The sequence below is a fragment of the Macaca thibetana genome, chromosome 7, assembly GCF_024542745.1.
Source record: "Macaca thibetana thibetana isolate TM-01 chromosome 7, ASM2454274v1, whole genome shotgun sequence".
Classification (NCBI taxonomy): Eukaryota; Metazoa; Chordata; class Mammalia; order Primates; family Cercopithecidae; genus Macaca; species Macaca thibetana.
This window is the reverse complement of record NC_065584.1, coordinates 135,629,214-135,655,387: the sequence shown is the minus strand read 5'-3', so window position 1 is coordinate 135,655,387 and position 26,174 is coordinate 135,629,214. Positions and strand designations below refer to the sequence as shown.

Below are 26,174 nucleotides of genomic sequence, written 5' to 3'. Positions count from 1 at the left end.
TTGACTACCCAAAACCAAAAAATACGGGCTGCATTTGGATCATTACTGGTGTATGCAGAGTCATTGGAGATGTAGTGGGAGTAGGGAAAACAGTTCTGGGTTTGGATGCAAAAGACTGAGCTTGACCCCAGACTTTCCCCACAACTAGATGTATGGCCATGGGCAAGCTAGTTCATATTTCCAGGTTTAAACCTATGGTTCAATGAAATGCAGTAAACAACGATTCAGAGGAATTACACAGCGATGTGTTTATAGTAGATACAACATGAAGTTAAAAATACTTGTACTTTCAGGCCTCTCATTGCCCTGGCCCCTTCCAAAGCCCTGTGTCACATTTTGTTAGACGGTATCACTATCCTAAACCTGGGTCTCATATTAATTTCTTCCAGGTTCAAAATTCTATGTTTCTGGCCAATGAATTTGAAAAAGAACATTTTCTGTTATACAACTGCATTCTATTCCATAACTTATCATTTTTTATTTTCAAGGACACCACTGCGTCATATATACATTGTTCCTTTCTTTAGGTACTTAGTATGATTTTGGACAAATCTGATACAGAAAATTGAAAGTCTAGATCCCTGGGATTTACTAGTATAATGCTTAAAGTTGAGCCACATTCTCAACTTTATCGTAGTTGAAAATTCTACAGCAAGAATTCTTTAACTGTAAGGTCTATGTTGGGTTACTATGAGTTTTGTTCTAGTCTCATTTTCATTGTTCAAGAGTTCTGGACATCTGATGCTGCCCATGCAATTCTCTTCCTTTCTTTTTCTAGAAGAGCTTCGCATCTGGCCACTTGGAAGCTGGGCCGTGGGAGGTCCAGGGGTAAACTATGCATTGAGCTGACAGTGCTCAGTAAGACAAATCTTTACTCTGTGACAATCTGGTTTGGATACCTACCCTAATCAAACTGGGAACATCTGGGGAAGACTCAGGAGTTATCTTAATTATAGACACCTCTGACTTATAGTGATTCAACTTGTGATTTTTCAATTTTATAATGGTGTGACGTTCACTTTTAGTAGAAACTGTACTTCGAGTACCCATACAACCATTCTGTTTCTCACTTTCAGTACAATATTCAATAAATTACATGAGCTATTCAACACTTTATTATAAAATGGGCTTTGTGTTAAATGATTTTGCCTAATTGTGCACTAATGTAAGTGTTCTGAGCACATTTAAGGTAGGCTGGGCTAAGCTATGATGTTTGGTAGGTTAGGTGGACTCAATGCAACCCCCCCCTTTTTTTGAGAGGGAGTCTGGCTCTGTCACCAGGCTGGAGTACAGTGGCGCCGTCTCGGTTCACTGCAACCTCTGACTCCTGGGTTCAAGCTATTCTCCTGCCTCAGGCTCCCAAGTAGCTGGGATTACAGGCATGCGCCACCACGCCTGGCTTTTTTGTATTTTTAGTAAAGATGGGGTTTCACCATGTTGGCCAGGATGGTCTTGATCTCCTGACCTCGTGATCCGCCTGCCTCAGCCTCCCAAAGTGCTGAGATTACAGGCATGAGCCATGGCGCCCAGCCTGCACTTTCAATTTACAATATTTCCAACGTACAATGGACATATAGGGATGAGCACAGTGGTAAGTTGAGGAGCACCTGTACTTGTTGGATAACTATGAGGCTCAATCCCCATGGTTAGTGTTGTACTCTGCTAGCCCAACAGGCTAGAACAGAGAAAGTGGATGGCAGGGGAGGCGAATATCTATGGATTGCACGTCCTTACAATGGGCTCTTTCTTCCCAGACTTCTCAGTCCTCACCACCCCTACACCCTGCCAGCAAAGAACACCCACAGGACATCTGTCTTCAGCTTGCTGTTCAGATCCACTATAAGGGCTTCACCCTGTAGCAAGTTGGCTTGGACACTAACCCTAGGCAAACAGGCAATGTTTTTTGAGATAGGGTCTCTTGCTTGTTGTCCAAGCTGGCCTCAGCCTCCAGGGCTCAAGTAATCCTCTGGCCTCCCAAGCAGCTGGGACTGCAGGCACATAACTGTGTGCCCTAAACTTGTAAATTTTGTCTGGTTCAGGAATTCTCTTAATTATTTTGTTTTTCTTGTAACTGGTATTTTGTTCCCTTTGTGAGGAGGGGAAAGGAAGTATTTTCTTTATTTATCCTGTTTTGTCATTTTCACCAAAAATGAGGTTACAAATCTACTTCTGACTTTAATTTGTAACAAACCCCAGAATTTTGTTATTGTTTTGCCTCTGACTTTTGTTTTCCCAACGACTTTTGTTTTCCCAACATAAAATCACTTCCACCTCAGATTTACAACCCCTAGGGTCCCTAGAACTCTAAAAATTCCAGATCAGTGGACGGCTTAAAGGGTTTCCTGTTAACATTTCCTCTGCCTGTCTGAAATTTGCATCTTCCATTGCTCTTTCTCACTTAATTTTAATTTGTATGTGTTTGTTTGTTAGTTGGACTTAAATAGACATTTCATTTTTAACCAGTTTTAAAGTTGCCTTTTATTTTTGGCTCATAATTATGTTTTAGTTTATATTATTTTATTGCCATTTCATTCTCAACCAGCCAGGAGCTGGCCTGGATTAGAAGAACTGGGTTCTAACCTACCCCTCATTGGCCTGTTACATTGTCACACAGGGTGCATTACTTAATTCATCAGACTGGGGCTCAGTCAATGTGATGGCCCCTCTCTTTACGATGTTCTAGTAGCCTATAAATTGGCTTTGTTTTATTCACTCTGATTTCTATGTTAGCATCTTTGGAAAAATTCCTAAACTTATTTGGGAATAAATTGTTATTATATGAGGCTAATGGTAACTAGAAATAACTATAATAATTCCCAAGAAGTTATGACTTTATAAAATATTCATCTTTGGCAATGACCAGAAATGTCTACCTTTACATAAATAAGTGTGTCCACTCTTTTTGGGGCTGGCGGGGAGTCTTCTGACTGGCCTTCATGTGTGGGAATAGCCCCATTCCAAGTGCTGCTTGATTGTAAAATTGGACCAAGCCTGTCGTCACACTGCCCAGTCTTTGGGTGGGGGGAGCTGAGAGATTCTGTGAATAGTGTCAGAAGGGACACGTTTTTGGATAGGGGAAAAAAAAAGAAGCAAGATCCCCAGGTCCCCTGATTTTAGCCATGACGTAGAAAAGCTCCACACAGACCCTCCTCCCTTCCGCCCTGGCACAGAGTCCCGTTGTCCTTTCATAGGCGGTGTCAGAAACCCTGTGGTGAAATTCAGCTTGTGGATTCCAGAAATTTGGAGTGTTCTTGGGGGGAAAAATCCACACACACAAAGCAACATTTGGAAATCCCTGTGGTGAGTTGGGAGGTGGGGACGGGATGCAGTGTGGGAAGGTTGGAAGGGAAAGCGCCGGTGTACATCCCTCCCTCTTCTCTCCAGGGCTCTGAGTGTCAGGGCTGAGATGAAGATGACACCCTGGCAGAGGAGGAGGCAGGGTACTGGGGGCGGGGCATGGACATTGAGGTCTGTGCTGAGCTTTACAGTTTGCAAGCACTTTCACGTTATCTTGTGGGGGTAGATCAGTGGCTCCATAGCCATTTTATAGGCATAGACATAGAATTTTACGGTGGTTAAATAAATTTCCTAAGACCACATGGTTGAAAAAAAAAAAGTAGAGACACACCCAAATCCAAAAATTTTGTGCTGGAAGGTTTTCATGCCATAAAACATTTCCATCTCCGTTTATCATTGATCCCACAAGTTCTACTACTTAACTTTAATTTCTTTGGAAGCTTAACTGACTTTTTCCTTCTATAGGACATCTGCACTTAAATTCTTCAGGAAGTATTATGCCTGAGTGTGGCTACTCCCTACCTGAGAGCAGCTTCCTATAAGGAGGAGCTTCTCAGCAGGCAAGGAGAGAGAGAGCTGGAGAAAGGCCAGGCATGGCGAGCAATTGTGGGCCACCCAAGGGCCTGGACTCTCAGGGTGTGATAACATGGTGGTAGAGGTTTGGGAAGAGGCCCAGAGACAGCGGCCCTGGAGGCCACTGCAAGGGAAAACAGGAAGGTCAAATTCCTTCTTCAAACCAAACCAACTAAGCCCTGTCCAGGGCCCTTCCTCTGGCTCCAGCATTCATTTGGTGCAGAAGAAAACACTGAATTCCTTGGAGCCATTATTGAGGCTTGAAAGTTTGGAAGCTCTATGTTAAGCAGCATTTTAGGGACAGTTCAGCCAGAAGTGGATGTATTCCCTACAGACATAAAATTCTAGAAACTGCATTGTTTCCTAATGGGATCACTGGTTATGGACTCATGGAGCTGAAAAAGTCTCCACAGTGGGAGAGAAACTGAGAGGTGCTGAATCCAGCTGGTGAGACCCAGCACAGTAGGGGCTGGCTCAACGCCACCAGTGAGTTAGTGTCCCCTAAGGTTGTTACAGTCAAATGCACTTGCAAAGTCATAGTGGGAAAGCGGGGAGTGGGGGTGATGCAAGGATAGAGAGCATTTTGTCAAGCATCAGATTATGACAAGGGCTCTTCCTAAAAATTAAGAATGTGATGACTGAAAGGGGCCTAGGATATATTTGGAGGTGGTACTGGCATTTGAGTATTTCTAGTTTGCTTTTATTATCTGGATGATGAACAGTAACAGCAGCATCAGCAACAAACTCTTACATAAAATGTATCTCTAAATGCCAAAGCAGTTTGTTTCTCTAAATATAGCATACAAAAAGAGAGAGGCATTTACATAAAGTGACTCACTATTAATTGTCACTTGCGCTTCCCAATCAGGTAAGGGTTGCACGGTTCAAGCGAAAGCCTCCACTGGCTGCTTGTTCTCTGCTCAGCTCTTGGGCACAGACACCTGCCCTGCCTTGTGATGAGGACGCCTTCCTCTGACAAAGGCAGAAATCTCCATACTCACTGAAAGCTCCTTTCCATGTACAGGGAGGCAGGCAGGGGCGCGCAGGTTTCCACTCAGCCTATTTCAAGCCCAGCCTAAGCAGCCCCTTTGCCTGTGGAACCAGGTCCGACCCCTGGCCCGTGGCGGGAAGGCCACACCAGATGCAGATGTGGGACGGGAGCTGTAGCTCCATCTTTTCATTCTCTTGCAGAAGGGGATGAGTGTGGTGCTCCCTGGCTTAGCAGCTGCTCTCAGGAATTTTATTTATCATGTTTTTTTTTCCTAAGCAGCATTTCTTTCCATTTAGTTCACAGGATGTTGATGGGTTTCTCTTCCTTTTGGGGCCCCTCCCTGTCGATGAGAGTCCAGGCCTCCCCCTTCCCAGCGTAGTCCAGCCTGCCTGGATATTCTTTCATGGGCCTCTGGGGCCAGAGGATGAGTCCCTAGTGCTGTCCATCTGCTCTGTGAATGTCTGTTCAGTTCAGTACACGTTCACTGAAGAGCCGCCCTGGGAGGATCCAGATTAGGCCTGGAGAATATAGCAATGGAAATGTTTGATACCTGACTTCATGGAGCCTGTAGACCAATGAGGGACACAAGTGGGACCTTAAAAATCACCTACAAGACAGAGAGAGATATGATCAAGTTAGAAGGTCTTTTCTTAAAGAACTCAGAGATAATCTACCCCTAGATATGCAGACGAAATTAGAGCCAAAGGGGGTGGATGAACTGGTTTGAGGACTCTAAGGATGGCACAAGTGATTTCAAATCGAAAGATGGGGAAGGAGCTCCTGGAGAAGGTGGCAACTGGGCAGGGCATCATGAGGGAAATTGGATTGTGGCAGAGGGAGAAGAGTGAGCAGAGGCTGGGAAGGAAAGTGTGGTGGGCTCCCTCCGCCAACAGTAGGCAGTCATGGGGGGTCTAGGGGCATGGTGGGTGGATGGGGAAAGGTGCTCACAGGGTCCATCAGTGATGATTGTGAAGAGCCTGAATTCCATGTGCAATGGAGAGGCACTGGTGGGTCACAGATGACTTCTATGGGGGGCTTGGCCAGCAGTGTGCAGGGTGGTTGGGAAGAACAGGTCTAGTTCAAAGGCTATAGCTTGGATGTGGGCAAGAGACAGCAAGGTCCTGGAGTAAGCTGGCTGGAGTAGGGAGACAGGAATGGGTTGAAAGCACAGGGAAGAGAGAACCCACCCATTGGGTTCCAGCTGCACTGTACAGGCCACGAGCCGCAGGTGGCTCTCGAGCACTGGAGTGTGGCTGGTCTGAATTGAGATGTGCTCTAAGGATAAGACACACACTAGGTTTTGAAGGCTTGATGTGAAGAATGTACAATTCTCAATCATTTTAAAAATATTGATTACATGATGAAATAATTTCATTAGAATATACTGGGTTGAATTAAATACATTAAGATTAATTTCACCTGTTTCTCTTTTTAATCTCTGTGTTACACAATTTAAGATTACTTACATGGCTCACATTCTATCTCCATGGACAGCACTGGGTTAGAGGGGAAGATAATAAGGCAAAGTTTTGGGGACAGGAGGAACAGGGCTGAGAGGAAAACCTGAGAAGTGGGGTTAAGGAAAGAGGAGAGATGATGCAGATTTGGTATCTTCCCAGATTGAGGCAGCTTTTGGGCCTCTTGGGGCCACAAGGAGCTTCAGAAGTTGCCGGTGTCTTTACCTGGAGCACCTGGAATGTCCCTCTGGCCTCCCCAGTCACCTGGCACCTAACCATGTGCTGTTTTTTTTTTTTTTTTTTTTTTTTTTTTGAGACAGAGTCTCACACTGTCGCCCAGGCTGGAGTGCAGTGGCGCGATCTTGGCTCACTGCAATCTCTGCCTCCCAGGTTCATGCCATTCTACTGCCTCAGTCTCTCAAGCAGCTGGGACTATGGGCACCCGCCACCACGCCTGGCTAATTTTTTGTATTTTTAGTAGAGACGGGGTTTCTCCGTGTTAGCCAGGATGGTCTCGATCTCTTGACCTCAGGATTCACCCGCCTCAGCCTCCCAAAGTGCTGGGATTACAGGTGTGAGCCACCGCGCCCAGCCCCATGTGCTGTTTTGTGCTTGACTGTTGCTTACCTGTGTCTCTGAGTCCTTGCCTCAGCCAGATGGAAAGCCTTCTCAGGGCAATGCCATTGTATCCTGTCTGTTCTATCCAGTGCTTACTTCACCCAGGCCTGGGGGTAGCAGGAGCTCCCTGGAACTTGGCAAACATCCTTATATTGGGAGGAGCTTGGCTGGTTTTCCTTCATCTCCCTCTTCCCAGTGTGTGGCTCTTGACAACTGATTTGACCCCAGATTTAAGGTAAGACTGTATGATGTGATGCTCACAGTATGCACATGATGCAGCTGTGAGCAGGGATGGGAGCCGAGGATGGTGCCTGGGCACAGAGGGGAAGAGCATTGGATGGGGAGATCTGAGTTGGAAGGTCAGCTCCTCAAGGGTCTACTCATTGGAGTCTCCACATCTGTGAAAGGAGGGGATGATATCTACCTCCTAGTATTGTAGGAACTAAGAGTTAATATACGTTAACAAAGGATGGCTGGCATTCAAGTGTTGCTCTGTAACCCACAAAAGGTGTTCACATCCATGAGCTCATCTGAACTTCACAGTAGGGCAGGCATTATTATAATTTCCATTGACAGACAAGAAACCTGAGGTTCAGAGAATACAAATGACCTGATAGAGATCACCTGACTATTAAGGTAGAGCTGGGTCTGGAGCCCAGCCTGACTTCTGCCACTGTCTTTTGTTGTCCACTTAAAAGAGCAGCTTGCACACATGCAGGGTTACATAGGCTTCAAAGGCCTGTCATGCCCATTAACTGCTTATTCTTCCTAGAAGGATGCATAAGCCCAAAGTTTTGCTATATATGAAGACATGATTTTCATGAGATTCCTGCAGCCAATGAAGAAGCAAGCCTTCAGTAATCATGTGGATCCAATGGTTTAACTGTCACCTGTGGGTGACGGGTGATGGATTATGAGGATTAGATAAGAGCTATTTGTAAGAATGTCTACAAGGTACAGTGACAGGCTCTGGTCAGATATTTTCATCATGCTACAGTGCATGAAAGTGTTTGTAAGAATTTCATCATGCTACAGTGCATCTGTATCTAACAGGATCTGCTTATATCTTCAGAAAACTTTGTCATAAATTTAAATTACTTAAAGTGTCTGATCTTCAGATACTTTAGTGCATTTGAGAATTGGAATGTTGATTACAGTATGTATAGGGAAATAGATGAATATTCCATTAATAACTATTAAAATCTGCTAAAGCTTAGGTCAAGCTGAATATATTTAGTTATAATAAAATTGGGTGAACACATTCCAACTTCAGCCTGATTAAGGGAAAGGGTGTAGGGGTGAGACACTTAGGCGGAGCCTGAAAAGGAATGGTGAGAGTTTGGCCAATGGGAAGGGAGGCTGTGCCAGACAGGAATCATGTGGGCTGATGACAACTGAGGGCAAACTGCTTGTCCCCTCATAGTTGCGCAATGAATGCAGAGGGGCTGAGGTTCATCTGTCGCCTTCAGCTCTGCAGGCTACATCTCAGGGTGTTTCCTGTGAAAGTTCCAGAAGAAAGCTGTATGGTCAGCTTGGGGAAATATGTGGTTCATGCTGGAACGCTGGACATACCACATTATTGGAAAGATGCACATTGAATGACTGACAAAATGAAACTCAACTTTCCAAATGCTGGTAATGAGAGAAGATTCTGTTCTAACGACCAGTTGTTTCCTGAAAGAATGTCAGCTCGATTCATAATTAATGCATTCTAACCATGACAGCCACAGTCAGGACACACAAAACAAAGTGTCCTTGATCCCAGGAAACAGCCCTCTGGAATCTGTGAACTCTAGAAACTAGATTGGGAAAACTCTGACACCCCTGCCCCATGACCAACCAAGACTAAGAGTCCCAGGAAGATTGAGGTCACAGAAGGCGGGGGCCTGCCCCCTGTCCAGGAGATCCCTGACCCATGTGGGGTCATGGGCAGGGCATGAGTGATGTGATTGCTGGAGGGGAAACTGGCTCCTGGCTCCAGGTAGAACGTGACCAGCTGGAACCTGACAGGAGGTCCCTGGCACTGGTCAGCCCATCAAATCAGGTAAGTTCTTGGAGTCTGAGTAGGGACAGGAGACTGTTCTATGCTTTGGCAGGGATCAGGAAGATGTTAGAATGTGGTTGATGGAACTTGTCTTTGGAGTTGAACAAACATGGCTTTGCATCTCCACTTTGCTATCAACTGAGTGGCTTTGAGTAGGTGGCTTCATTTCTTAGATACTCAGTTTCTGCATCTTCACCTATAAAATAAATATATTTTTAATTTTTTTAGACTGCTGAGGGCAGTAAATTAGACTATGTACATAAAGCACCCAGCACTGTGCTAGACACATTGATACTTATTCCATAGTGGGATAGCACCACAGCTGTGATAGCCTTGTGAGGGGAGCTACACAGGAGGCCAATGGAGTGGGCTCTGAGTTAAGGATAGGTCCAGATCCTAGACTTGTAGCAACCCCCAAAACCCCCTCTTGAACCTGTTGGGGTGTGATGGGGGTGGGGAGATATAGTCCTGTTCTCTGGCTGTGTCTGCCCCAGATTCTCTCAAAGAGCACAAAATTGAAAGATAGCACTGGACCAAGGGTCAGGAGAATTGAGATGGGCTCTGCCACTCCCTGGCTGGGTGACCTTGGACAAGTCCTTCAACCTATTGAGGTCTGGGCTTCTTCATTTGTACATTGGAACAAGATTATCTGCTCTGTCACAGGATGAACTCCAGCCTCATTAGCCTGGCATTCAAGAGCCTTCCATCATACTCCCTCACCACATCTCTTCATGCCCACATTGTTCTGTCATATCAAACTCTTCTGGGCACTTCTTTCACCCCTAGACAGAATGTTCTTGCATTCTGTGTAGGGGTGAATGCTCTTGCCCAAGTCTCTGTGTATCTAAAGCCCATATACATTTGCCTCCCCTGCAGCATCTAGCACAGGGGCTTGCATAAAGCAGATCATTGTTTTCTCAGTTAGGATTAGGTTTGGGACAGGAAAACAAACACAATAGTTATTTAGCAAGTTAGAAGTGATTTTTCTCTTGCCAGGTGCGGTGGCTTATGCCTGTAATCCCAGCACTTTGGGAGGCTGAGGCAGGTGGATCATGTGGTCAGGAGATCGAGACCATCCTGGCTAACATGGTGAAGCCCCGTCTCTACTAAAAATACAAAAAAAAAATTAGCCGGGCGTGGTGGCAGGCACCTGTAGTCCCAGCTACTCGGGAGGCTGAGGCAGGAGAATGTCATGAACCCAGGAGGCAGAGCTTGCAGCGAGCTGAGATCATGCCACTGCACTCCAGCCTGGGTGACAGAGCGAGACTCTGTCTCAAAAAAAAAAAAAAAAAAAAGAAAAGAAAAGAAAAGAAAAAGTGATTATGCCAAAGGATCCTAAAAGGAGGATAGCCCAGGACTGGGAAGGTAGCTCCTTTTGTTGGGGACCCATGCTCCCTCTGTCTTGCCACACCAGCACTCTTGGCACCTTACCCCATAGTCCCATATGGCTGCCTGGGTTTCAGACATCTTATTCTCATTCAGCCAGCAGAAGATGAAGAGGGCAAAGCATGTATTCTCTTCCTTGAGGGAGGCTTCCTAAATGCTGCACATGACACTTCTGCTTATAACTTTTTGGCTACAATTTAGTCACATGGTCATATCTAGCTGCAAGAGAGGCTGGGGAATATAGTTTTTAACTGCACATATTGCCCTTCCTTCCTTCTTTCTTTCTTTTTCTTTTTTTTGAGACAGGGGTCTCCCTATGTTGCCCAGGCTGCTCTCCAACTCCTGGGCTCAGGCAATGTACCCACTTTGGCCTTCCAAAGAGTTGGGATTACAGGGGTGAGCCACCATGCCTGGCCATATTGCCATTTCTAATAAAATTGATAGGGGTGGCTGGGAGAACAGATATTGGCAACCCATACAGTTGCCTCTGCCGCAGTTACTGAAAGCATAAAAAATATAAAAACTCACTAAGAAGTTTAAAGTCTTATCTAATACATGAGATTATTATTACAAAACACTTCACTCATTTTAGGTAAGTTAATTGTCCTGACTTTTAGGTTGAAAACAGCCCAATTTTTCTTCACCTCTAGTGGAAATATGGTGACATATTTTTTCTTTTTTCTTTTTTGTAGAGGCAGAGTCTCGCTATGTTGCCCAGGCTGGTCTTAAACACCTGGCTCAAGCAATTCTCCTTAGACTCCCAAAGTGCTGGGATTACAGACATGAGCCACCGTGCTCAGCCAACATACTTTTTTCATAGAATAATAACTCAGAGTTGTAAGTGAAGATAAATTATTGGTTCTTCCCCTTGCCTTACCACATTTTGCTACTGAGGAAACTGAACTCCAGTGAGGCTAAGTGATGTGCCTATCATGGCACAGCTGAATGGCGAAGGAACCAGAACTGGAACTTGAGTTCCTGGACTCCATCAGGGCTGTTTCCTTGATGAGCAGCCCATTCGGGTTCTGCTAACTGTCACTCGGAGGCCTTGAATTCCATGCATCTCCTAACCCTGCATGAGGGCCCTGCTCTGCCAGCACCCCTGGAGGCAGATCCAGGTCACCGTGTTGTCAGCCACATTCCTGCCAGTACGTAGTTCAAAAACTTTCCATCTGAAGAGAGGGAAACATGAAGAAATAGAGGAGCATGCTATTAAAATAACAAGGCTTTTTTGCTAAGAGCAAACAATCACTTCCTTTCCTTGGCACCCAGAATCTGCAGGGCCCTGAATTAGGCACTGAAGGGAGATCCAGGGAAGCAAGAGGAATGGTCACTGCCCTTGCGGGCCTGGATGTATAGGTTCATTCTACTTTTCATCCATTTATTCAAGAATTATTTCTTGAGCCTCTACTAGCAGCAGACACTGAGCCTGGCACTGGGTTTAGAGCAAGAACCATGTAACTGGGTATACAACAGTAAACTGTGCAGATATGGTTCTTGCTCTAAAATTGCTTGTAGTCTAGTGAGGGACAGAGGCAAGTAAACAGGCAACTACAAAATGGAATGAAGATTGCTGTGATGGGAAGATTGCAGTGATGGAATGAAGATTGCAGTGATGCAATTACAAAATGGAATGAAGATTGCAGTGATTACTTTGGGTGTAGACTGGGATGGCGTGGCAAGTCCGAGTGGGTGAGATATCATTACAGTGGAGACCTGAAGACTGAGTATGTGTAAGCTAAGCATGCACCAAGAGGGGTGTGGCAAGTGGGAAGGAAGTGTATTCCCCGTGGAGAGAATGTGCAGGAGCACGCATAACCTTCTGACCAGACTGCCGCAGGCCTGGGTGATGGTGGTGGTAAAGGTGGGGAATGTTGAGAAACACCAGAAAGGTAGGCAGGGGCCCATAAGTGAAGGACTTTGAAAGCCTGTTGGAGAGTTTCTGTGTTATCTCAAGGCCAGTGAGATAAAGGACTTGAAGCAGCAGATTTGTATGTTAGAGTCCTCTGGCCTCAGGATATAGAGTAGATGAAAGCAAGCAGGACTGGATTCAGAGAGGTCAATTAGGCTGTTGCTGGGATGGTGGCTTGAACCAGGAAACAGCCCAGAGAGGTGCAGAGAGGTTGAGGAATTTGAGACTACTTTAAGAGCTACAACCAACAGGTCTGGTGACTGGGTTGGAAGTAGGAAATGAGGAAAATGGAGGAAACCAACATTTATGAAGAAACAAAGACAGAGGGTAACAAAAACAATAGCCTTACTCCGGGAAGAAAATGGCGACATGACCATGTATTTTGAGCAAGGAAAAATCGCTGTAGGCTACAGAGGTTTTGAAGGACTTTCTAGAAGAGTTAGAATTGGAGCTGGTCTCAGATATGGGTAGGATTTTGGTGGGTAGAGAGGACATTCCAGGCTAAACAATGATGCAAGTTAGAGTTCTAAGGCAGAACAGTGTGTGATTTGTTTAGCATGATTTGGTCATGGTTTTCTTGGGAGACTCCCAAAGAGCTGATTCTCCAGGGGGTGCTACTAAAACTCTTATTGAAAGGAGGGATTACAGAGACGAATTTCATCACTCTCCCAGAATGGCACAGAGCTCTTCATGGACCCCTGGGCCACCTGTGTAGGAACCTTAAGGGGTCAGTGGATCACTAAACAGCCCAGCCTGCCTGAGACCCTCATAGACAGTGGCTTCCACCACGACAAAGACAAAAAGTCCCTCTTTCTCAAAATCAATACTTTCATTCTCATAGGCCTCCTGCTGTGGTCCAGTCCCCATATTGAGAGCTGCCATCCCAGGGTGTTGCTTCACTACTTCTAGGCTCCGGCAGAGTCCTGCCTCGCAGGCTGCACTGGTGAGTGAGGCCTGCAAACCCATCAGGGAGACTACGTGAATCCAAGGCCATGGAAGACTTAGGTTTGGTACTCCCGCTGCTCCTTCCTGGCTGTGTAACCCTAGAATAATTATTCAACCTCTCAAACTGAGACTCAGAGAAGTTGGGTATTCTAGGGTCACACAGCCAGGAAGCAGCAGAGGGAGTACCCAAACCTGTCTGTCTGACAGCAAAGCCTGTTCTCTCCATCTGTCCAGGTTCCTAAGCCAGGTGAGGGCTGAACCTCCTTTCTTGAATCAAGATTCCAATTCCTAGGTAGGAAAGCACAGTGAGTCAGGGAAATATTTATACTGAGACCACACACCCCAAGCCCTTTCCCAACCTGCTCTTGTGTGATCCTTTTGAGCTTTTTCGTTTGTTTGTTTTGAGATAGAGTCTCACTCTGTCGCCCAGGCTGGAGTGCAGTGGTATGATCTCGGCTCACTGCAACCTCTGCCTCCTGGATTCAAGTGATTCTCCTGCCTCAGTCTCCTGAGTAACTGGGATTATAGGTACCCGCCACCATGCCTAGCTAATTTTTGTATTTTTAGTAGAGACAGGATTTCACCATGTTGGCCAGGCTGGTCTTGAACTCCTGACCTCAAGTGATCACCCCGCCTCAGCCTCCCAAAGTGCTGGGATTACAGGCGTGAGCCACTGTGCCTGGCCTTGAGTTTTTTATAGACGGGAAAACTGAGGTCCAAACATGAGCAAGGGCTCCACATGCTACCTCTCTATCTTCTCAGCCCCTTCTGCAGGCTCCATGCCATAAGAACATGGCTCCTAAGGTTCAGGCCTATGGCCCCAGTTTAGGTGGTGCCTCCACTCTGCTCCCCCCAACCCCAGCCTCCTATTTGAAGGCCAAGACTACTCAGCTTTGATTCAGGTTAAATGAGTCATCAAGGGTAAAACAAAGAAGAAAATAAAACAAAGAAGAGAAGGCCTATTCCCTTGCAGATGAAATGAACCCACCCACCTTTTGACATCTTTTTGTTCTGGAATGATGACAGCATGCAATGACTCAGAATCATCACACTCACAGAGACTACTTTGTATTTTTTCTTGAAAACGAAGAGACAATATGCCAAAAAATGAGCTGAAAATGGCTCATGAAGGGAGGGGAGAATGACCTCGAGCACACCAGGGCAGAGTGGGGGCCACATGAAGGTGCAAGAGTGGGAGGGAATCGCAACGCCTTGGCAGAGAGGAGAGCAAGTGGGGGCCAAGCCGCAAAGCTCTTCAAGGCCAATCAATGGTGAAACCTGAAGGAGTCCCATCCATCCCCAAGTCTGCTTGAGTTAAAGCCCTGCACCCTCACAAGCAGCTGGAAGGAGGGGAGGAAAGATATTTTCAAAAGAGCCATCGTATGTGGGGTGTGGGAATGAAAAACTTGCTGTGTCTAACACCAGAGAGCCTCTCCAAGCCAAGCCATCTGCCTCAGGGCAAAGGAGGGAATGGAAGCGGGACAGACGAGTCTTGGAGCCAGCTCTCAGCACTGTACTTCTGTCTGGAGAAATGAGCTGAGAAGATCTGAATCTTCTCCAGCCTGTTCTGCAAATGTGAGACAATCGGCCCCTGGCCCAATGACTGGTGCTCACAGCGTGGCTCGGGCATTACCCAGGACTCTGGTTCTTTGTGATAGGAAAGAGGACAAATTTGGAAGCCAGACAAGCTAGGGCTGGATGGTCTGGAGGAAAACGTCCACTTCTCTCAAACTGTTTCTTCTGAGGAAACAGATGATTGCAACCTCAGAGGCTGGGAGGATGAAATGATGTAATGCATGGGAGCTGCTCTGTAAACTGTAAAATGCTATGCAAACGGTGCTTGTTAACGTGTTTACACATGTGGGTGAGTTAACACAGTCTGACAGACTGGATGCCAAACTCAGAGTCCAAGGCAATAGGGGCATTATATTCTGTGCCTTAGCATCTGGAAAACATGATGAAATTGGAAATGCATTTATTGAAAATGAAAAGTTTTCTACAGAGCTTCCTGTCCTTTCCAATGCATTCCAGGCTTCCCATGGTGCTTGCAGGGCTCCGCCGGAAGCTGCTGGGAAAGCTGACTTCCATTCCGGTTGCTATGAAACTCCATTTTTGGTTCTGTTTTGTAACCATCTTCATTTCAGTCACTTGCACCATTATAAGGATTGAAAGACTCTTGGAAGAAAAGTAGTTTTTTGTTTCATAGCATTAGGGTTTGATACATAATATCATTTTTGAACAGAAAAAGTTCACATAGGAGTTGATAAAGGGTCGGTATTTTAGAGCTGAAGGGACTTAGAAGACTGTCTAGTTCAACCCTGAGATTTTTTTTAGGTGAGGAACTGAGGCCCAGGCAGAAGGACTGGTTTTCTCCAGCTCTCACACATGTCAGTGAGCCAGGGTTAAAATCACCAGAGGTCTGACTCCTATTCATGTGTCCCTTCCCTTACCTCAGGGTCAAAAGCTCAGACGCTTTCAGAGTCCAGATAAGTGAGGAGGAGGGCATTGGCAAGTAGGAAGGTAAGGAGTTGTGAGATGTTCAGTTCTGTTTATGCTGATCCTGTTAAAGGTTTAAGGAGCTGCTTGAATCTTAAATTTATGTCAGTTGTCAAATCTGGGAAGTTTTCAGCCATTGTTTTTTCAAACTTTTTTTCTGTAACAATCTCTTTCTCCTTGCCTTTAAGGATTCCAATGACATGAACATTAGACCATCTAGTATTGTCCCACAGATCCCTGAAGCTTTATTCATTATTTTCCAAACACTTTTCTATCTTTCAGATTGGATCATTTCTGTTGATCTACCTTCTAGTCTACTGACACTACCTCTGTCATTTGCATTCTGCTATTGGGCTCATCTCATCCAGTGAATTTCAGATATTGTGATTCTCAGTTCTAATATTGCCATTTGGTTCTTCTTTTATATAGTTTCTATTGCTTGACTGAGAATTTCTATGTTTCCATTCATTGTAAGAGCATTCACCTTTATGTCACATAGGATGATTATAATAGATGCTTTGGAGTTTTTTTTTTTTTTTTTTTTCTGTAATTCCAATATTGTCTTATCTTTTCCCTTGAGAACTGGTCATGTTTTCCTGGTCCTTATCACATTGGGTAGTTTTAAATTGTATCCTGGACATTTCATGTAGTACATTATGAGACTCTGGGTCCTGTTAAAATCATAAAGCATGTTGAGTTTTGTTTTGTTTTAGCAGGCAATCAACCCCGTTAAGTTCAACAGCAAGTTCTGTCTCATTACTCCTGTAGGCAGTGGTCTCAATGTCAGCTCACTTTTCAAAGCCTTTGTTAAGCTGTTTGTGTTCCACACGTGCACGTCTTGGGGGTGAGCTCAGGACTTGTGTTGGCTCCTACATGAAGTCTCTTTCTCCCGCTCTTTCCTCTGAAAGATTTCTCTCTTGCAGGAAAAGGACCAGTTCCTTTTCCTGGTCCTCTAGCTAGAAGGATAGATTTCTCTCAGAGCTGGAGCCGCTGATGATACCACAAACTTTCATTCAACTTGGCCAGACCTTAGAGCAAAGTGCAAGAGGAAAAAAGTGAGGACTCTCCCGACACTCTTGACATTAACGGGGACCCCTTTTCTGAATTTCTCTACCCAGAGGGACAGGTTTTCTCTCGAGATTTTAGTGCTCAAGCTGCTGCCAAGGTGGTGGCGGTGCAGTTTGGGGGCTGCATCTGACTGTGGGGCTGAGCTGAGAGAGAAAAAAAGACAAAGATTTTCCCCACGTTTTCTGTCTGGCAGGGGCCCCTTTTCTAGATTATCTATCCAGAAAGATGGGCCATTTGTTGGCATTGTTGCTGTCCATGACTGCTGGGAGGTCTCATGATTCAGCTCACCCTTGGGTCAAAGCCAGGAGAAAACAAATTCCAGGAAATTCACCATATTGGTCATTCAGCAAATTTTGACTTCTTTTTGCAATCTAGCTGCTTTTAGATGACTTTTCAGAGACCTTGGTTCATTTTTTTTTTTTTTTTTTTGGTGTTTTGTTAAGAGTGTTTGGTTGTAATCATGAGGGAGATAGTGTGCAATGCATGCCTTCCATTTGGTTGGAACTAGAAGTTGAGCAACACACTTGGAATTCATCTTTTTTGGTTAGTGTATCCCCAGGACTTTCACAGACAGAATCCAAAAATAGAACCTGTATTTGGGAATCCTATATTCCCTGGCCTGGTGGTGGCAGGTCCCAGGAGTCTATGGCTCCAAGTTTTCTACCTGATTTGGGTAGACACGTGAAACAATGCTCATTCAACAAAGAGGTAGTGGGTGCCCACCATATGCTATATCCTGGAGACACAAAAATCACGAAGACATAGTGCCCACCCTCAAGGAGCTCATAGGCCAGTGGAATAAAGGGATTTGCAGTAAAAATTTAGGATCCAAGCTTGAAAGCTTCTTTCCCAAGACATCTTGTGGGTCCCAGAACCACAACATATTGTCAGAGAGCAATTTCTAGCCTGATTCTGGAGCTTTGCCTTTCTAGAAACTTCTATCATTGCTTCTCTCCTCTGAGGGGAACCAATAGCAAAGCACTGTATATTAAAAAAACAGTATATAAAATGCTCCTTTTGTTTTGTGAACTCTACAAATGCCTAGATTACCTGTTTGTAACAGTCTTCTTGCCTACTAAACATAGACTTAGAGAACACAGTCTGGTTTAGGGCTCCAGAACTCAAAAGGGAAGTGAAGACAATGGAGAGTGTTCAGTTAGCACCTTTAGTAGATCGAATCTGATATTTAAAAATAAAGAGTGGGGGAGATGGGGGCCATCTGCCAAGGAGATAATCCTTCATAAAGCAGATTAACCATATCTTTGTCTTAGTTCAAATCACTATAACAAATTACCATAGACTGGGTAGCTTAACCAACAAACATTTATTTCTCGTAGTTCTGGAGGCTAGAAATCTGAGACCAGGGTGCTAGCAGAGACAGGTTCTGGGGAGGGTCTCTGCCAACTTTTGCTGTATTCTCACATAGTGGAAAGAGAGCTAAAAAGTCGTCTGGTACCTCTTCTTATAGAGGCACCAATCCAATTCATGTGGGCTCCACCCTCATGACCTAATCACTTCAAAAGGCCCCACCACCTAATACCATCACACTGAGGATTTGATTTCAATATGTGAATTGTGGGGGAACATACTCAGTCCATAACATTCCCCCAGCCCACCTCTGCTGCCTTTTCTCTTTGAAAGCACTTACCTTCTCTTTCTGCATTGATGTAATGCCAGAGCATTGGATCTGGGAAAGGAGGTAAAGGTGGGAGGGAAGCATCGGGGTTCAGCCATTTAGGTAGCACAAGTAGATGCCATGCACCAACAAGGGTACCCTGTGCATGAGTTATCTTACCACCCTTACAGCAATCCAGCAGGTCTGTGTGATAAGTGTTGTGTTTCCTGTGTGGTATACGAGGAGACCGAGACTCTGAAGTGTTGTGATTTTTCTCAAGCTATTAGCTGGCAAACTGTAGACTAGAATCCAGGTCTCCTGAGTGTGGGTTCTGTTTATCTAGTTTACCTACTGCACCAGCCTTTAAGACTTTGGGGTCTGAATATGTACCTCTTCATACCACTAGAGCCCCAGCAGTCTCCTAAGTGACATGTGAGCCATACTGGGGAGGAGTGTGGGGAAAGGAGACCTTACCACTGACAGCAGAGTCTGGGGGCTCACGAGAGAGGAAGATGCCCACTTGGAAGCCAGATCCCAGATTCTTTAGACCTAAATCTCCCTGGAGTATAATTCAATCAAGTGCTTTTCCCCCTCTTTAAAAAAAGCTAAAATGGTGCAGAAACTAATTATGAAACAAAGGAAGAAAAAACAAGGGAAGGCAGGGATTATTTCCCAGGACATTTTCCTCTGACCAGGAGGGTAAGTTGGGTACAGAGGACAGACTTGGTGGGGATCAGAGGCAGCCCAGGGGAGAAGAGTCATCCCTTCTACTCTCCCACCTGTCCTCATTGCTGGCTGTGACCCAGATGAGAGCTGGGGGCATTGACATGGGAGGCTTCTCTCCTTCCTGAGTGGTCAGTGAGGGGCAGCTTCTCCTCCTACTCCAGGAGGGTTGGGGGAACCTGCATGTTGCATCTCAGAGCAGCCAGGGCTTCTTCTTGCCAGTCTCCTACCTTCCCTTTCTGGCTCGTTTCCTCCCACCTCCTCATGCCCTCTTTCTCATTTAATAGCATGGAGAAAGGAAATGAAACTTGATGGAGCCCGACTGTGCCAGGCACTGTTCCAAGAACTTTGTGTTCGTTTGTTTCTAGAAAAAAGAGGGCTTGGTATACTGTAGATGCTCAATAAATGTTAGCTCTTACCTTTAGTGTCTCCATGTCCTTCATTTTACTGATCTCCAGGCACAAGGCAGCAGTTGATGGCTCAGTTTCACAACTGCTGCAGAGAGGAGGCAAGAACAATGTCAAGTGGTTGGGTGGGGGAAGATGAGACTGGCATTAGGGCTAATCACACACATTTCTCAGGGTGCTCCTCTTTTGAGGCCCTATTTCCATGAGAAGGAAATTGAGGCAAACCCAGAAGCTGACAGCTTAGCTGGGAACCAAAGATGATGATATATGGAAGCCCATGGAATCTCAGGGCTCAAGCAGCACCTTTTGGCACCCACCTGCACCCAAAGAGCATCTTTAAAAGTTGTCTCATACTTGCTGCAGGCAGCTCTTTCACACCATTACCATGCTCTGTGCCAGACATGACTAATTTTTTAAATCTCTGACACTCTTAATTAGTCATGAGCTAATTCTGTAAGAATGTTAGAGTAAGCACACCAAAATTATATTCTTCTGCAAAGAGAAAGAAGATTGCCTGAGACCACTTGTCCCCCCTCAAAGAAGCAAGGTCCCAGCCCAAACCTTTGAAGCTTTGTGACATCAATAGATTTTCTCGAGTGGCATCATGTCCTTTTGATTTTTCTATATATTGTATTTTGAATGCCACCTTCTCCTCTCCTTTCCACTGCCACTGCCCTGGCTGGGTCCTCATCAGTGCCATAAACTCTCACCAGGTTCCCTGCCACCAATCCAAACAAAACCAAACACTACTAACCATGGATCTTCATGGCACATTTGCTTTTGTTGGCTCCAAAAGCCTTCAGTGGTTTCCATTGCAGATTGGAAAGGTCTAGACTCAGCGATCAAAACTTCCACCATTGATTGCTTTTCCAAACATCTCCCCTACTTCCTGTTGCGAATACCACCTGGTTTACTTATTATCTCTGGTTTACTATTATCTGGTTTACTTATTATTGGTGCATCAATATGTCTAGACCCTTCTGATCTTCCCAGCTTTACCCGTGCCTTTTGAGTTCCCTTCTTCTCATTTCTCACCACTGATGGACAGTCATCCTTCCTTCCAAGAAGGGCTTAAGTCTGGTTGCCTCGACTCTAGATAATTTCCCTTCTCCTTAGCAATTCCACTTTTGATTGTCTGGACTCCTCGTGCCAGGTACAATTATCCTGTATTGTTAATTGTCTTTCTATGTCTGTAATTTGCTTCTGTGTTGTAGACATCATCATGGCACACTGCCATGCTTTTCTTACAGAATAGGTACTTAATATTCTATTATTCAATTTGCTAGAACTTTGCAATTTCATAAAGATAACTCTGTCATTAAAAATGTCTCCAGTGGGGTTTTAGGGCCCTTGAGATGGTGCAAGAAAAGGAGATAAAGGGTTTTTTTTAAAGCTATTTGTTCTTCCTGTGCAAATTATATAACTTCCAATTATTTCCAACATTAAAGAAATAGTCCCTCTGAACCCTTTTAAATTATTCAAACATTAAAATGATTCACCAGTTTTTTTTTTAAACTGCTGTGACCCTTCCAAAAATGTAAAAAAGAAGAAAGAAAACCCAAATATTGGCTCTTTTGGAGGAAAAATAAACTGACTGTGCTTTTTTTTCTCCAATATTCTGAAAGAACTGGGAATGCACAACAAAATGGCAGCGCTTGTGTGCACCTGAGTGTGTACACCTCACCTCTGTCTTGATTCCACTCTCCCTACCAAGCTTTCCTTGGGTAGCAGTCATGGAACCATAGCCGGCACCAGTCACCTGAGCACTTCTCTCGCAAAGGAGACTTTGGTTTTCATCCCTGCCAGGGGGATTCAAGTGCTGCTCTCCTAAGGAGGAGAGCAGGTTTTCTTTGCTTGACTGTATTTCAACACCTTTGGTGGAATGACTCCAGCCAGCCACGATGCTTTTTTGCTTCCCAGCTTCTCCTAGAACCCTAGATGTAGCATCCTTTCGGTCCTCAACATTTACTTCCCTCTTTACTCACTGTATTAGTTTTCTGTTGCTATGTCATTACCAAAGCTTATTAATTTAAAGCAATACAAGGTGGGGCACAGTGGCTCATGCTTGTAATCCCAGCACTTTGGGAGGGCAAGGTGGGCAGATCACCTGAGGTCAGGAGTTCGAGACCAGCCTGGCCAACATAGTGAAACCCCATCTCTACTAAAAATACAAAAATTAGCCCAGTGTGGTGATGCATGCCTGTAGTCCCAGCTACTCGGGAGGCTGAGGCAGGAGAATTGCTTGAACCCAAGAGGCAGAGTTTGCAGTGAGCCGAGATCTCACCATCATATTTCATCCTGGACGACAGAGCAAGACTCCGTCTCAAAACAAACAAAAACACACACGCAAATTTATTATCTCATGGTACCAGCTGGCTCCTCTGCTCAGGGTCTCACTAGGCCCAAAGCCCTGTGTCTCTGTCTGTCACCGCCATCATCCCACAACCCTGTCTCTGTGGCACCTTGTGCTTCACAGCTCAAGGTCATATTATCTGCATTTGGTTTTGAGACAATCATAACCTTATGACCACTTTCTCCATTCTTCTCTGCTAGCTGAGTTTCTCCAAGGCCTAAGACATAGGCCATGCCCTCACAATTCTATACTCAGGCACTTTCCAAAATCACACATTCCTTAATGCAGTGAAGAATTGATGCTCATGAGTGACATCCTACATTGAAAGGAAGAGACACGGCCGGGTGCAATGGATCATGCCTGTGATCCCAGCACTTTGGGAGGCCGAGGTGGGCGGATCACTTGATGTCAGGAGTTTGAGACTAGCCTGGCCAATATGGTGAAACCCTGTTTCTACTAAAAATACAAAAATTAGCTGGGCGTGGTGGCAGGTGCCTGTAATCCCAGCTGCCCAGGAGGCTGAGGCAGGAGAATCGCTTGAACCTGGGAGGCGGAGGTTGCAGTGAGCCGAGATCGCGCCACTGCACTCCAGCCTGGGTGACAAGAGTGAAACCCTGTCTCAAAAAAAAAAAAAAAAAAAAAAAAAGGAAGAGACACAGTTACTTGGGGGATGGATGGCAAATGTTCTATTTAGAAATGCATTTGTAAAGCTCACCTTGTAGAGTTTCTTGTCATGCATCTTTTAAAAAACTAAATTAAAAACCTTGCATATTAGACTGAGGATTTTCTCTTGAAAGAGACACAGAGACAGGGTCAAGTCACTGGGAATTTCATGCTTTGGAGGATTTTCTCAGAAGACTTTCTAAGAATAACTTCAATAAACTCCAGTAATCTGCAACCTACTTTTCTTTCTTTAAAACAAAGTTAGCTATGGAATTAATATTTGGAAAATGCAGAAAGCTTAAAGGAAATAAACATTTCCCGTGATCTTACCATCCACTGAAAACCATGGTTAACTTGACATGCGAGTGGGCTTGGGTTGGAAAAAAATAGGGAGAGAGCTTTATCTCTGGAAAACATTGCGGGCTCCCTTCCACACTCACTTATTATCTTAGTGACACTGTAGGGGGAAGCACAAGCTATGTAAAGAGGACTTAATTTGGCAAGATCTACTGACTAGCGAGGGGCTAAAAAGAGATGAGTGGGCTGGAAGCAATGGTTTCCACAACACCTCCAAGATAAGGGGTACCACTTGTGCAAATTTAGCACCAGTGAGTGGGGCCAGGCCAGAACTTCAACTCAATATTTGTCAAGCCCTCAGTACACCTCCCAACCTAGAAAAACAATAAAAATGTTAATTTTTGAAATCACTAGCAAAATACTAAATACAATGTCAGTATTTTAAACAAAATTGCCCTGAGAGCACAGTTGTTTCTAATGACTTCCTCCTGCCTGATCCTCCATTTTTCTCTGTGGTCTTATCTTTCTGAACTTTTTTGCTGCAATTGGTGAGCATGGAAAGGCTGAAACCACTATTATCACCACTATTACTGCCCTCCCCTCTGCATTTGAACACCCCGCTGCATCCTGCACCTTGCCTCTTGCTTTATACTTGTTGCTCTGAATGAGGTCCCATGTATTATCCTCAGCCTGGGATTTTCAGGCTCCTAGAAGACATTTCCTTTTACTGACACATGGACACATGCAATTGCAGCCAAAGGTGAATTGGTTGTCAAGTGTCCCCTCAGCTTGGCTCCTCTCTGCCCTCTCACTGCCTCCTGACATCTAATCAGCTCTTATCCGCCCCTTAGAGGGACCATCATTTCAGTTATTAGCTATTCTTGTGTATACCTGCTGGTTTTCACTTCCTTGTATTTGCTCAGACATTTTTTTCCACCAAGAAGGCAGATGCTTCAAAACCCCGATGGACACTGCCTTTCAGAAGCTCTGCCTAAAAAAAAACCCACCTACATCTCCTACTTGGCATCCTCCAAGCACTCGTGTGTTTAGGCTGGGCTATGTATATTTTCACATTTTATGTTGTTTTCATTCTTGACTTTATAGTGATGACAATACTACTTACTACTTATTTAAGGACTAGCACGTGCCAGGACATCTCTCTCTCTCTTTTTTTTTTATAGGCAGAAGGAGAGGAAAAGCAGCTCAGAGTACTAAGGGGCTATGATTGGAAGGGTGTCAAGAACCAGCTCTCTCACCCTCAAAAGGCCTTCCTGGCCCAGCTGGTCCTGCCTAAATTCTCTCATCAGAGTGCAGGTCACTGGGGAGTAAAGATGCTCACCCCTCACCTCTTTCACCCCTCCACGCCTGCCCACCCCATCTCCACTGTTCAGTGCAAAGGTTCCTGGGAACAGCAACATTCTAAACTGTTAACAGCTGAAGCCTTCCAAAGGATTCTGTCCCCCAGTGACAGTTGGCTGAGGACCGTGAAAGAGAGAGGTCCTTCAGGGTTGGGAGTGAGACCAAGAGGGAAGGGAAATTACCAGCCTCAGGAAGAAGCAGACTCCCAGGCTGAGCTCCTCACAGCCTACTCCTCCCCAAACCATGCCTGCAAACCTCCTTGAGGGTTTATGGGGCATTGCTCTGCAAGGGACTCAGAGATGAATCAGACATGGATCCTGCCCTTGAGGAGCTTACTGTCTACTGGCAAAAAGTGCCAAGTACAATTTCAACCCAGGGAAATTTCAAGGGTTGTAGGACTTCAGAAGAGAGAAAGATACGGGCTGGACATCAAAGAAGGCCTGCTAGAGGAGGTCGCATTTGAGCTGGACCTCGAAAGATGGCAGGGGACTTTCCACAGGCAGAGCCTGGAGGTGGTGCTAGTTACAGAGCAGACACCTTCAGTCTGAGGCTGTGATCTGTGAGGGCGGTGGAGAGGGGGGAAAGCCAGGGAAGGGTAAAAGGCCAAGGAGACCCTGACCACCTTCCCTAGTAAGAGGACACCAAGGATCATGCTTTGCCTGCTTTAACATCTTGCCTACCATTGCCCTGATGAAAATAGGCCGCTGTTTTGAATTAGCTAAAAGTTGAGAACTCAGACTTGGATTTGACAAGTGCCCTCTGAGGGCAGTTAAACCAACTCTCAGCCCTATGATTCTATGAGTCTGTGATTCCCAGGTGGAGCCAATGACACACCTTTGGGACTAGGCAAGTCCTCTTGGTCAGCGAATTCCCTCAGGGGAATAATGCTCCTTCACAGGAGAATAGCAGATGGAGAAACCCCCAAAAGTGAATATGTCCAGGACTGCTCAATTGAATTTGCAATAGTTCCAGATTATTGACTAGCTCATGCCTGTCAGCAGAGTGAGAATGGACACATACTTTGAAGAGTATGAGGGCAGGTAGAGGTGAAGAAAAAGACTGAAGGTGGCATTAGATGGCAAGAACATGACAGTGAGGTATTTGATGAGAACCTCCCAAAAATGATCAAGAAGGGGTAACTGGGTGATAAAGGGGGAGGTTAAGAAGCCTATACTTTATTGTACCTGGTTTTCTTCCCCCACTGTTGCTATTTTAGAATTGCAGCTCTACATTTTGTGGAGGTTACAGAGGGAATCTTGTGAATTTTTTTTCTCTGACAGGGAAATAATTACCAAAATCTTAACTTTTATAATATTTGTGCAAATTTCAAAAATAAGTTTTGTTTTATCTTTGGTGGCACCACATGCTTTGGACTTTTGTTTTTAAATCCCAGCATAACCAGTGTTTTCCCAGGATTCTAATCATTCCCAGTGGGCTGAATTTAGCCAGCAATAAACCTAGCCTTGCAAAGACAAAGCAACCAGTGATATTTGTTAAAATAGAAGCTGACAGATAAATCAGGTCTAGTCAATCAAAGGATGAAGAGCAGAAGACTTAGGCCAGAGAGAGCACTAGCATGTGTTGGATGGCCAGAAAAAGAAGGGAAGGAAGGCATGCAGGGGGTCAGCCCAAATAGGGGTCAGTATGCAGGGCTCTGGCCTCCAATCCTAAGACCCCTTGGGAAGGGAAGAGCATTCATTTTCTACTTCACTTTTTATGTACCTGCCTTGGCGGAAGAAGCCTTGGTCTTGGAGGTGTAGCCCCTGCATCCAAAATGAGATGAAGCCTGCCTCTGTCAAGTCAGGACCAGAAAGGCTAAGTTGATCTAACTTGGAAAGGAAGCTTTGTGCTATCTCAGTTTTATGCTCAGTGTCTGCCTTTGAGGGGCAAGAACAGCCACAGAGAACAAAGAATCTCAGGATATCAGAGAGAGGAGGCAACATAGCCAAGTCCAGTATGAGAAACCTGCC

The 26,174-nt window shown here is 45.2% G+C and overlaps 1 protein-coding gene across 1 annotated transcript in view; it reads left to right on the top strand.

Annotated features, from left to right (window-relative positions):
* Positions 1–5,766: 5,766 nt before the first annotated feature.
* Positions 5,767–26,174, top strand: part of TNFAIP8L3 (TNF alpha induced protein 8 like 3) — a 257,866-nt gene continuing 237,458 nt past the window's right edge. The window contains exon 1 of the mRNA XM_050797960.1: positions 5,767–5,771. The gene's annotated coding sequence lies outside the window, so the exon portion shown is untranslated. The remainder of the gene's footprint in view (positions 5,772–26,174) is intronic.